Raw genomic sequence first — 12,444 nt, 5'->3', positions numbered from 1 at the left:
TTGCAGTGACATAAGTATTTGATACATCAGAAAAGCAGAACTTAATATTTGGTACAGAAACAGAGATCATACGTTTCCTGTAGTTCTTGACCAGGTTTGCACACACTGCAGCAAGGATTTTGGCCCACTCCTCCATACAGACCTTCTCCAGATCCTTCAGGTTCCGGAGCTGTCGCTGGGCAATAAGGACTTTCAGCTCCCTCCAAAGATTTTCTATTGGGTTCAGGTCTGGAGACTGGCTAGGCCACTCCATGTCCTTGAGATGCTTCTTACGGAGCCACTCCTTAGTTTCCCTGGCTGTGTGTTTTGGGTCGTTGTCATGCTGGAAGACCCAGCCACGACCCATCTTCAATGCTCCTACTGGGGGAAGGAGGTTGTTGGCCAAGATCTCGCGATACATGGCCCCATCCATCCTCCCCTCAATACGGTGCAGTCGTTCTGTCCCCTTTGCAGAAAAGCATCCCCAAAGAATGATGTTTCCACCTCCATGCTTCACGGTTGGGATCGTGTTCTTGGGGTTGTACTCATCCGTATTCTTCCTCCAAACACGGCGAGTGGAGTTTATACCAAAAAGCTCTATTTTTGTCTCATCAGACCACATGACCTTCTCCCATTCCTCCTCTGGATCATCCAGATGGTCATTGGAAAACTTCAGATGGGCCTGGACATGCGCTGGCTTGAGCAGGGGGACCTTGCGTGCGCTGCAGGATTTTAATCCATGACGGCGTAGTGTGTTACTAAAGGTTTTCTTTGAGACTGTGGTCCCAGCTCTCTTCAGGTCATTGACCAGGTCCTGCCGTGTAGTTCTGGGCTGATCCCTCACCTTCCTCGTGATCATTGATGCCCCACAAGGTGAGATCTTGCATGGAGCCCCAGACCGAGGGTGATTGACCGTCATCTTGAACTTCTTCCATTTTCTAATAATTGCGCCAACAGTTGTTGCCTTCTCACCAAGCTGCTTGCCTATTGTCCTGTAGCCCATCCCAGCCTTGTGCAGGTCTACAATTTTATCCCTGATGTCCTTACACAGCTCTCTGGTCTTGGCCATTGTGGAGAGGTTGGAGTCTGTTTGATTGAGTGTGTGGACAGGTGTCTTTTATACAGGTAACGAGTTCAAACAGGTGCAGTTAATATAGGTAATGAGTGGAGAACAGGAGGGCTTCTTAAAGAAAAACTAACAGGTCTGTGAGAGCCGTAATTCTTACTGGTTGGTAGGTGATCAAATACTTATGTCATGCAATAAAATGCTAATTAATTACTTAAAAATCATACAAATGTGATTTTTTGGATTTTTAGATTCCGTCTCTCACAGTTGAAGTGTACCTATGATAACAATTACAGACCTCTACATGCTTTGTAAGTAGGAAAACCTGCATAATCGGTAGTGTATCAAATTCTTGTTCTCCCCACTGTACCTGTATGTGTGTTTTCAGTATATCTTCCCAGAACATGAGTTTTCAGGATAACGTCTACATCATGTTCATAGGCGTTTCCGTGACACTTGAGCATTCAATTAAAGGCCTTTTCACACTACATTGTACTTAGCCAGAGGCTAGACTGGCCCTAGGCTAGCTCAGTCTGTGTTCACACAAGCATTTGTTAACCCTGGGCAAAAAATGCACACTTGTATGCCACAGATATAAGCAATACGACATCATTAACACAGGTCCAGCGAAGTGCTCTGAGCGCTCCAAACCGCCAGAGAAGTAGAGGTGGTCTGCTGTTGTACTATATCTGAATTCACACTTTCCTCAGCGTCCCCTCTTCCAGGCCACTTGCCTGGCCAACCACCCTCACCTTTCACGGTCACATGTCCTCTGTGATGAGGGACGAACCTATCGCTCCATTTTCTTTCACAGGGAAAACAACAGGTTGGTGCTGGATCAAATCAAATGGGTGCTGGATGTCTATTGTTTCTGACAATTGAAGACTTAACATATAGCTAGTAGACAGATTCTGAGAGGTCTGGCTCTTGATTCGCTCCACCAGTGGTCACATACATAAGGATTTATAAAATATGATACAAAAGACATAACATTTTGCGATAAACAATGAGACATCCTGGATGAGTTCAAACAATGACATGAGCATAACCCAGCAGTTCCGAAATAAGGGATCGCGACCCCACATGGGGTCGCCTGATATGAAAATTGGGTGGTGGAAGAATTTCCAAAATCCTGGTTAAAAAATATATATATATATATTAAAATATAGTCTTTGTCTCTCAAAATCATTGTAATGTGGTTCACCTTAAAAACCGGAATGAAAATGATTCAAATCTAAACGTAAAAATTCAACCAGAGTGCCCTTAGATTGTGAGAAAAGGCTGCACTTGACCGTTGCACTTGAATCATTCCCATGGTGAATGGCTAGGCTCACTATGATATGAAACCACACACTATTGCAGAGACCTTGATATTACTGGCCGCCATTGATATGGTGAAAACCATGTGTGGAGAGGCAGGCAGAGGTACAGAAACTCACGTCAATACCTTTGTCAAATAACACTATGAAACTAAGAAGTTAGGCTATAACTAGAAATGAAGAGGAAATTCCTACTGAACGACTCAAACTCCCCACCATATGCTCTCCAAATGGACTTAGCTGTGAGGGACTAGATGCCAGTGCATTGACTTTTGTTCGCTACACGTCGGGGTATGCTATTCACGAGGACAAATTGTTCTGTCTCACGATTCTCAAGCATTAAATCGGCACAGGGGATTTTCAGTGTGCTGCGTGGCTGTATTCACAAATTGAATGGTGGGCTTTTGCACAGATGGGGCTCCATCTATGGCGGAACGGCGGACAGGCCTCTGCATTTTAGTTAAGAACGTGTCTATCTCTGCCATATGAACGCATTGTATGACACACCCACTGAGCTATAATGGACACACCCACTGAGCTAATAATGGACACACCCACTGAGCTATAATGGACACACCAAAAGCAACTGGTGGCAAAAGAGCTGAGTGCAGAACTCAGAGAAAAGCAGCGGGTAACTTTGATTGTAAACTACATTGCTCACACACCTGTTCGCAAAACTATGTGGAGATATGTGATCAGACATATGAGGCTTGGTGATTATCGAGGGGGAGTTTTGGAAATATATTTTTTAATTGAGAGAGGAACTTTTGTCAATCGCAATGGATGTAAAAAAAGAGACTTTGTTGACTTTCTGTGTAAAAAAATAAATGTGTCTCCTTGCCTATGTAACAGACTTACTGAACTGAATGCGTGCATGCAGCAGAAATACCCAAGAATGTGACAGATGATTGACCAAATCTGTTTCACTGTGATCCTGGCTTAGTTGACATGGCGGTAAGTGAAATCGAACAGCTGATGGAGTGACTGAATGCTGCAGCCAACGCATTTACGGGTCACTACGGAGGAGTTCCTGACTCAAAGGGAATACTGTGCCGTCTCCCTCCAAGTATTCAAACTCATCGTACGCTGATTCAGTGCTCCCGTCTGCATTACCAAAAAAAAAGTATTGATCGATGGTTGGATGTGACAGGAGAGATGAGGTGCGCACTGACTCTGAGAAGCTCCGACGTGACACGCATCAAACACACCCATCTCTTAGTGGTGGTGAGTATAAGATCAATTCTGTCAGACTAATTTGCAATTGACTGTCATAGGCCCACATTAAAAGAATACAGTATGATTGGCTGTTAAAAAAAAGTTTTAAAAAGTTAAAGAAAGCATGGGCTGTTAGTTACATCATTTTTTTTTCACATGGTTTGGGTCGCGAGAATTTTCAGATACAAACTGGAGTTGTGGGCCAAAAGAAGTTTGGGGATCCCTGGCAAGGCTGGCATCAAGAAGGATATTCAGATGGTAAAACAAGAGACAAGGAAGATCAAGACTTACCTAGGTTGTTTCTTCTTGATCAAAAAACATGTCTTTCCTCTTGGGCACAATGCCAGCACCTGCAAGAGAGAAGTTTATTATGGTTTTGAGCAACATTTTAATGAAAAGGTTCTCTGTCCATTTTAATATGTTCACAGATTATTAAAAAAAATACAAAATAATAATAATATTGTTCAGAATTCTGAGCTACAAATAATCCTGCAATAAATGGAAATGTGAATTTTTATGTGGATTATAATTAATGGTCCATTTTTGTAGGGGTTGATACATTTTTTGCAAGTGAATCAAGTTTCAAATTTCAATGTGGAAATTACAAACTTCAAAGTGCAAATTACAAACAGCTTTTTTAAACTGCAAATACACTACACGTTTTAAAATTCCTTGCATTGCAGGAACATTCTCCTGCACCAGGCTGATCAAATTAAGACCCTACATCTGTAGTGATGGCTGGTTCGAGGATTGTTGGTTGAGTGATGCTCAATGTGTTTGTTAATCAAACATCTAGAGGCCAAAACTGACAGCTGATTAAAAGCTCTGTATGCATTCTCTATGTGAAGACAACGTTCTATAGATAAAGACAAACATATAAGTTCCATGGATGAAGACAATCATTGCTGTTTTGAACATTACAGGGGGTCTATCACCCATGACAACCGCCTCAACCGTCCCAAGCAATGATTGATGAGAAATGTGACTTTTCACTGTTTTCCCAAAGGTCACACCTCCATCCTACATCCTATTAAGAAGGATATATCTTTTATGTCAGAAGAAATGAGCGGGAAAACAGCTGACAACGATGGGCATTGGGCAACAATTTCTCCTCCCCTTCAGGGTTAATGCCTGCTGTGGGGAGATAATGAAGAATTATAGGCTGTATGAACCTGAAACCCATGTTTGCCTTAGTTTTAATTAGCTGTCAAGCACTGTGTTTATACAGGCAGCCTAACTCATATTTTTTCTAAAATATATATATTTTTTAAAACCTTTATTTAACTGGGCAAGTCAGTTAAAAACAAACTCTTATTTACAATGACGGCCTACACAGGCCAAAACCCTAACGCTGGGCCAATTGTGCGTCGCCCTGAGACTCCAAATCACGTCCGGTTGTGGTACAGCCTGAGTCGCAGTGCCTTCGAACGCAGCACCACTCGGGAGCTAATTGGCCCATTTATCAATCACATCGGATCTTTTCAGAGCTGATCTGTACGGTCAAAAGGACAATTAGTGAAAAAAAAGATCAAAATTGGGTAGGGCTGGGTGGTATACCATATTTTATGATATAATGGTATTGATGCATGGACCCGTTTGGGTTTTTACTTTACCTTCTATAATGGTATTTGATCGTTTGGTTTGTTATATGGAATACGCTGTGTGTAACATGGATTTTTATAGTTTACCTCGCTACTTGAGTCATCTCTCTCCGCTCGATCTCGCACAATGCTGCTTTCCACACAGACCTAGCACCACTCCCTGTCACTCAAGGAGTGCATTTGTTGTTCCTCGACCAGAGACACTTGTGTTGTCTGCATGGTCAATGTAGCGCATGCAACAATGTTGATGACAACGATACTTTTCTTCTTAATATAAACCCACTAGCATTCTATAATAACACTAGTCTTTTGTGTTTCTTACATCTGCAAACAGTTTGTCTTTTCTTAGCAAGTTGGGCCTAAAGCTTGTTAGCCGCTAATGCTAATTGCTAGTTAGCTGGCTAGCTAGCTAATAAATGTACTGAGTGAGAGCAAACATAATTAGCTATACAGCCTCATAATACCAGTGATGGTGTAGACCTAAATCAGCATGTTGTTTGTGCAACAGTATCTTCTAAATCAAAGAGGAATATACAAAGCATGAATATGTTAGCTCAGTAGCTAAGAGAAAACATTCTATGTGGCCAAACATTATAGGGTTCCCTAGGAGACACTTGTCAACACTTTGGGTCCTACCCTGTCACAACTCCTCCCTGGCAATACTGTATTCAAAGTGCTCACTATTATATTCCAACTATAGAATTTGAATAATCATTCTATTTCCATGATTCCAACTGTTCACCCAAGTGTTTTGCTCTAAATCACAAGTCAAATCGCAACTGCAACATTTCGTTCAAAATAAGGTCCAGGTTGTTTGCCCATATCGTGCGACACTACGTGGCAGTGTGGAAATGATCTCAAATTAGTGCAAGAAATGCAGAAATGTATGAAAATGCTGAATAGTATTTGTGGTTGGGGTTTGATTGACCAGTATAAAACAATCAGAATGGAGAAAGGGCCATTGAAATCACTTAGAATGTATCTGTTGTCACTTTAGGGTCATGCACTACTCATGAAGAAAATTTAAAACTTTTATTATTAAAACCCATAAAATATCGTCAAATACCGTCCATTTTTAAAAAATGTAAATACCCTGATATGATGTGTGTAAACACAGCCAATGAGTGGCAGCTGGAACAGAAACATAAGTCAGAAAGGGGGAAGACATTTGGGCTGGGTAGATATACTGTAGATATTAATGACAATACGTATTTTATTTTCATGACATGCTTGGCTTTAGTGTTAAGTTAGCATGGGGATACGCTAGACGTCTCATTGATTAACTCCAATTGGAAAGCCACAGATATCCACTGGGATCTCATTTGGAGCTCATTTTACTACAGTACAATAAACAAAAGCTACAGTGTACAGATCATTATTACAGGAGCTGGCAAGATCATAAACAATTCACATACAGTGCCTTCAGAAAGCATTCACACCCCACACATCCACATTTTCTTGTGTTACAGCCTGAATTGAAAATGTATTAAATTGAAAAATGTTGTCACTAGCCTACACATACACCATAATTCCAATTTGGAATTGTCTTTTTTGAAATGTTTACAAATTAATTAAACCTGAAAAGCTGAAATGTCTTGAGTTAATATGTATTCAACCCTTAAATAAGCCTAAATAAGTTCAGGAGTGAAGAGTTGCTTAACATGTCACAAAAGAAGTTGCATGGGCTGACTCTGTGTGCAATAATAGTGTTTAACATACATGTAATTATTTCATGACTATCTCATCTCTGTACACCACACAAACAATTATCTGTAAGGTCCCTCAGTCGAGCAGTCCAGGGAAGTTTTCCAATGCCTTGCAAAGGAAGGGCACCTATTGCTAGACGGGTAAACGTTTTAAAAAGCAGACATTGAATATCATGGCACATGGTGCAGTTACTAATTACACTTTAGATGGTGTATCAACACACTCAGTCACTACAAAGATACAGGTGTCCTTCCTAACTCAGTTGTCCGAAAGGAAGGAAACTGGTCAGGGATTTCACCATGAGGCCAATGTTGACCTTAAAACAGTTACAGAGTTTAATGGCTGTGATAGGAGAAAACTGCAACAAGGCACTAAAGTAATGCTGCAAAAACCGTGGTAAAGCAATTAACTTTTTGTCCTGAATACAAAGTGTTATATTTGAGGCAAATTCAAGGACTAGGGAGTTTTCAGGATAAAAGGGAAACAGAATGGAGCCAAGCACAGGCAAAATCCTAGAGGAAAATGTTGTTCAGTCTGCTTTCCACCAGACACTGGGAGATTAATTCACCTTTCAGCAGGACAATAACCTAAAACACAAGGCCAAATCTACACTGGAGTTCCTTACCAAGAAGACAGTGCATGTTCCAATTTGACAGAGCTTGAAGGATTTTGAAAAGAATAAATGGGCAAATGTTGCACAATCCAGGTTTGGAAAGCTTAGAAGACTCACAGCTGTAATCGCTGCCAAAGGTGCTTCCACAAAGTATTGACTCAGGGGTGTGAATAATTATGTAAATGAGATATTTCTGTATTTCATTTTCAACACATTTGCGAAAATATCTGAAAACATGTTTTCACTTTGTCGTTATGTGGTATTTATTGTGTGTAGATGGCTGAGGAAAAAAACATATTTAATCCATATTGAATTCAGGCTGTGGCACAACACAAATGTGTAATAAGTCAAGGGGTATGAATACTTTCTAAAGGCACTCTACACCAGATAGGTGCAGTGAAATGTGTTGTTTTACAGGGTCAGCCATAGTAATACGTCGCCCCTGGAGCAAATCAGGGTTAAGAGCCTTGCTCAAGAGCATATCGATAGAGGGTTCAAATACCCGAACCGACAAGGTGAACAAACGACTTTTCGGTTACTGGCCAAACACTCAGCAACCTGCTGCCCATTATTTGGGGTCAAGATTTCAAGGTCATAGCTAATCATCCACATGTTACTATATAAAAGTGTGGACAAGTCCTGTCCCAGCATATGCATGACATTATCAACCCTCTGAGACAAGACCACTCTTAACCGAACAAGATAAGCAATAAAGCGATCCAGATATTAAACCAAACATTAGATTCTCTTGACTACTTCCCCTCTATGACATTTGCAGACATTAACAATATAGTTTAAAACTGACTGGGACATACAATTCTAATAATTTGACTCAAATGAGAAGGGGGAAATCAATGATCAATTTAAAGGTTAAGCCTTCTTAGCTTTCTTGCAGGGGCATAATTCTATTGATCTGTCTCTGTTTATACGGAGACCTGATAGTCGGGACGACAGAGACTTAATCTTTCATACTCATCTACAACACAGAGTTAACCATTAAGCAGTACAGGGACCAATAGAAAAATGGTATTGTCAAAGTGCAACTAATTCTCTACAAACAACTTCGACAATGCATGGGCTTTCACCTCAGAACAAGTCATTCAACATGCCACCTTGTTGCCATCCATAATCAGCCAATTGTTAAACACTTCTAAAATTCGGAACTACATTTTGCTCATCTTCACCTTTTTGGGGAACAAACCTATTTAAAAGCTACAACACTTATACCCAAACTCTCAATTCTTCATTTCTGGAAAGATACCTTCTACTTTTAGACTGTGAGCGAACAAAATTGAACTGAGCGTGCAAAAAACTTGCTCATCCTTCAAAAAGACAACAGCAATCTCCCCCTCTCTCTGGAGACTGCAGGCATTCATCTAACGTGCACCATGGGCCCTTCACTTTGTGTTCTGCTACCATCTCCCTTCGACTACTCAACAAGACTGAGCTAATACCAACACCACAGTCTACAAAATGCCATTCAGCCTTCTGAGGCATGAGCTGACTGTTTTCTTTTTATATTAAAAAGTGGAAATACGTCACATGGCAACCATTCAAAATTTAAAGGCTTTTAATAGCGGTCTTACTAAACTCACCAAAAAAAGAAACATCCCCTTACTGTCAACTGCGTTTATTTTCAGCAAACTTAGCATGTGTAAATAGTTGTATGAACATAAGATTTAACAACTGAGACATAAACTGAACAAGTTCCACAGACATGTGACCAACAGAAATTGAATAATGTGTCCCTGAACAAAGGCGGGGGGGGGGCAAAATCAAAAGTAACAGTCCGAATCTGGTGTGGCCACTAGCTGCATTAAGTACTGCAGTGCATCTCCTCCTCATGGACTGCACCAGATCTGACAGTTCTTGCTGTGAGATGTTCTCACTCTTCCACCAAGGCACCTGCAAGTTCCCGGACTTCTGGGGGGGAATAACCCTAGTCCTCACCCTTCGATACAACAGGTCCCAGATGTGCTCAATGGGATCCGGACTCTTTGCTGGCCATGGTAGAACACTGACATTCCTGTCTTGCATGAAATCACGCACAGAACGAGCAGTATGGCTGGTGGCATTGTCAAGCTGGGGGTTCATGTCAGGATGAGCCTGCAGGAAGGGTACCACATGAGGGAGGAGGATGTCTTGTAAAGTACAGCGGTGAGATTGCCTGCAATGACAACAAGCTCAGTCCAATGATGCTGTGACACACTGCCCCAGACCATGACAGACCCTCCACCTCCAAATTGATCCCGCTCCAGAGTACAGGTCTCTGTGGAATGCTCATTCCTTCGACCATAAACGTGAATCTGACCATCCCCCTGGAGAGACAAAACCGCGACTCGTCAGTGAAGAGCACTTTTTGCCAGTCCTGTCTGATCCAGCGACGGGGGTTTGTGCCCATAGGCGACATTGTTGATGGTGATTTCTGGTGAGGACCTGCCTTTACAACAGGCCTTACAAGCCCTCAGTCCAGCCTCTGTCAGCCTATTGCGGACAGTTTGAGCACTGATGGAGGGATTGTGCGTTCCTGGTGTAACTCGGGCAGTTGTTGTTGCCATCCTGTACCTGTCCCACAGGTGTGATGTTCGGATGTACCAATCCTGTGCAGGTGTTGTTACACGTGGTCTGCCACTGCGAGGACGGTCAGCTGTCCGTCTTGTCTCCCTGTAGCGCTGTCTTAGGCATCTCACAGTATGGACATCGCAATGTATTGCCCTGGCCACATCTACAGTGCTCATGCCTCCTTGCAGCATGCCTAAGGCACGTTCACGCAGATGAGCAGGGACCCTGGGGATCTTTCTTTTGGTGTTAGTCAGTAGAAAGGCCTCTTTAGTGTCCTACATTTTCATAACCGTGACCTTAATTGCCTACCGTCTGTAAGCTGTTAGTGTCTTAATGACCGTTCCACAGGTGCATGTTCATTAATTGTTTATGGTTCATTGAACAAGCATGGGAAACAGTATCTGAACCAGTTACAATGAAGATCTGTGAAGTTATTTGGATTTTTTAGGAATTATCTTTGAAAGACAGGGTCCTGAAAAAGGGACGTTTCTTTTTTTTGCTGAGTTTATATATTTAGTACAGATCAAAATCGCTCTTCATGGTCCAAGTGGGTGGTTACTATAGATGGAAGATATAAAAGGGGCAGTAGCTGGCTTCTGAAAACAAAAAGTCAACTGACGATTTGACAGGTGTGTGGTTGGTGTGGTACAGAGTACTGAGTGAATTTACACTAAAATATAAAACTGCCTCCTGTGGCACATGCTTTTTGACCATCACTGAAAATAAAACTTGAATTGGCAAAATGATGTGCTTTCTCAAAATGTCTCAATAGGTTTTCAAAAGAGCAGAGATTCCCACTACGAGCCACACCAACTGAGTTGAAGTGAACTCTTGGATTCCACCAAAGTGCATCTCCACACTTACTCCCAATATAACTAACATGAAAATACATTTGTTTATTTTTTCAGATGGAGGGGGAAAAAAATGCTATTACATTCTAGGGGGAGATTATATGTAGGTTTCTTAGGGCAGAAAATCATGTTGTGGCATTACCCAGTGCACTCGAAGAAGATACTGCAATGAGAGAGAGGACAGTGTTGCAGACTGGTTCCCATTCAGGGGAAATCAAGCGTTACCAGCAATTCACAGATCAAAAGGAGGAAGTCGCTGGAGGTTCTCTGTAAATAAGAAAAGCCTTCACATCCAGCATGAGTACTTGTCCTCAGATATATCTGATTAATGAAACCAATTACATGGTGTTTGCATAGCTTCTGCTCTGATCTACATATCCTGATTGACAGCTACCTGTCTTGTGGTTCTAAATCAGAAAGCTGGGGAACAGACAAGGGCCAATAATGAGGGACCTTATGAGAAGCACCTGATATGGAGTAGGTGCACATTCATATGGGAAAATATTTATTTAACTTTAATGAGTTCAAGTCCAACTGAATAGAATAAGAAAATGCCCTGTTCATTTCAGAAGACTTATTTTTAAGCAGAGTGATCGTATGTTTGTTAACAGAAATAATGTTGTACATATGCAGTTCACAACAGCATAACACTTCTGAAGGTGTTGTACCACTTAATTGTAATTGAGACGGTATTATACTCCGAGACAATGTATTGATTGAGATAACATTCCGAAAGCAGTTTCACATTCAGACAAAGGCAACGAGATTCTAAAACGATATTCTACTCCCTTCGTTGTCAGCTTGACCTCGTTTCCTTGTGATATACAGACAGTACCACTACCACACTGTGGGACTCAAAGGTGCCCTTCAGAAGTGCAAAGACAGAGATACGTCTTCAATTGCGAACGAGGGGGTCATGATTCATCGAGTGGTCGTCATTCATGCTGCTTTCCCGCTGGGACTTTGCAGACCCACTGCCGAGGTGCAAAGCCAGATAAGTTACTGATGACCCCGGAGATAAAGCATCCTCATCTCTACAAAACAAACTTTCTAAAAGAGGCATTAGAAGAGAAAGCCACATGAATAAAACACGGGCGATTATATTTTCCTTCTTGCTGAGACAGATACCTCTATTTAACATAGAAGTGTGTGCAACTTAGAAATGGCATAGACGCATGCTTTAAAATAACGGATAACAGTAAAGCAAAGATCAGGGGTAATTATGTAAAGCAACAATATCCAAAAAAGGACTACTGTTTGGTTCTGGTATCGACTCTCAACGGCTCATGCTGGAGGCAATATTTTCCTATCCAATACAAGGTCCTAAGCTTGGCAAACTATGGGAACTCGACTTATTATTTATCTCCTCTGATTGACAGTGCATGTTTACACTGAGCAGAGGACAGTGTTTGTGTGGATGACTGCCGGGCCTTTTTTCGCTGAATATTGGAATACTTTCACTCCAGGCAGCACAGTATCATCCTCCGCAGAAGCATGGCCAAAGATACTAGTCTCGGAAACGGGGACATGA

At 41.7% G+C, this 12,444-nt stretch overlaps 1 protein-coding gene across 2 annotated transcripts in view; it reads right to left on the bottom strand.

Moving 5' to 3' along the window:
- pcdh15b (protocadherin-related 15b) overlaps positions 1-12,444 on the bottom strand; it is a 213,781-nt gene that overhangs the window by 183,011 nt on the left and 18,326 nt on the right. For both annotated transcript variants that reach the window (XM_090212388.1, XM_036955811.2), the window contains exon 2: positions 3,871-3,929. The gene's annotated coding sequence lies outside the window, so the exon portion shown is untranslated. The remainder of the gene's footprint in view (positions 1-3,870; positions 3,930-12,444) is intronic.

The sequence above is a fragment of the Oncorhynchus mykiss genome, chromosome 20 (assembly GCF_057628025.1).
Source record: "Oncorhynchus mykiss isolate SJ-2025 chromosome 20, ASM5762802v1, whole genome shotgun sequence".
Classification (NCBI taxonomy): Eukaryota; Metazoa; Chordata; class Actinopteri; order Salmoniformes; family Salmonidae; genus Oncorhynchus; species Oncorhynchus mykiss.
The sequence above is the reverse complement of the archived record's forward strand: the minus strand, read 5'-3'. Positions and strand labels throughout refer to the sequence as shown.